The sequence below is a fragment of the Sphaeroforma arctica genome, assembly GCF_001186125.1.
Source record: "Sphaeroforma arctica JP610 unplaced genomic scaffold supercont1.2477, whole genome shotgun sequence".
NCBI lineage: Eukaryota > Ichthyosporea > Ichthyophonida > Sphaeroforma > Sphaeroforma arctica.
In genome coordinates, this window is record NW_014038081.1 from 5,262 (window position 1) to 6,334 (window position 1,073).

Sequence of the window (1,073 nt, forward strand, 5' to 3'; positions counted from 1 at the left end):
ATATAACAATGAATAATCCACATTACACTTACCGTCATAGGTAAACGACAAAGCGGTGCATCGGCCAGTGACCTTAGTATCTCTTCACTTTCTGTGATTTGTTTCAGAACTTGTTCGTCTGCTGCGAAGTCGGCGGTGTCGTATTTAGTCACATTGACCTGCACAAGGTATGTGAGAAAAAGAAAAGCCGGCACTTAAGATATAATACAAGGACATGAGAAAGGGGAAGCAAGAATATGCGATATAATTGAAGAATATGAGAGGAAACAAGGCAAGATTATATGATAGAATTCAGGGACATGGGAAGATGGAGCAGAAAAGGTACAAAGGCATGAGAGAGCGGAGGTATACGATATAATACATAGACATGAGCGGGAATAAGCCAAGCACATACGATAGAATTCAGGGACATGGGAAGATGGAGCAGAAAAGATGAAAACATGCGGCACAATACAAAGGCATGAGAGAGCGGAGGTATACGATATAATCCACGGACATGAGCGGGAATAAGCCAAGCACATACGATAGAAATCAGGGACATGGGAAGATGGAGCAGAAAAGGTGAGAATATACGGCACAATACAAAGGCATGAGAGAGCGGAGGTATACGATATAGTCCACGGACATGAGCGGGAATAAGCCAAGCACATACGATAGAATTCAGGGACATGGCAGAGAAAAAGCAACATGATACATGATACATGATACAATTTAAGTACATAGAGTCAACAGATAAATACACACATATAAACGGAAAGATACATACTCGGATAAATACAAATGTATACATATCCACAGGCACACGCGTACAGTATAGTTCTGGTAGTTGGATTCCTCGGTCCATTCGATATCCACCACATCGAAGTGCTGCAGATCCATCCCCGTCTTGACTATCTGAGTGCCCCTAACTGTCTCGTGGTAGTACTCGTGGTCGTGACCTGGTTAGTATCGAGTGTGTGTTAGTTTCGGTTATGAATATACTTGATATTTGATCTATTTTATACATTCTTGAAAATTGATATACATATATATATATATATATATACATATATACATATATACATATATATATA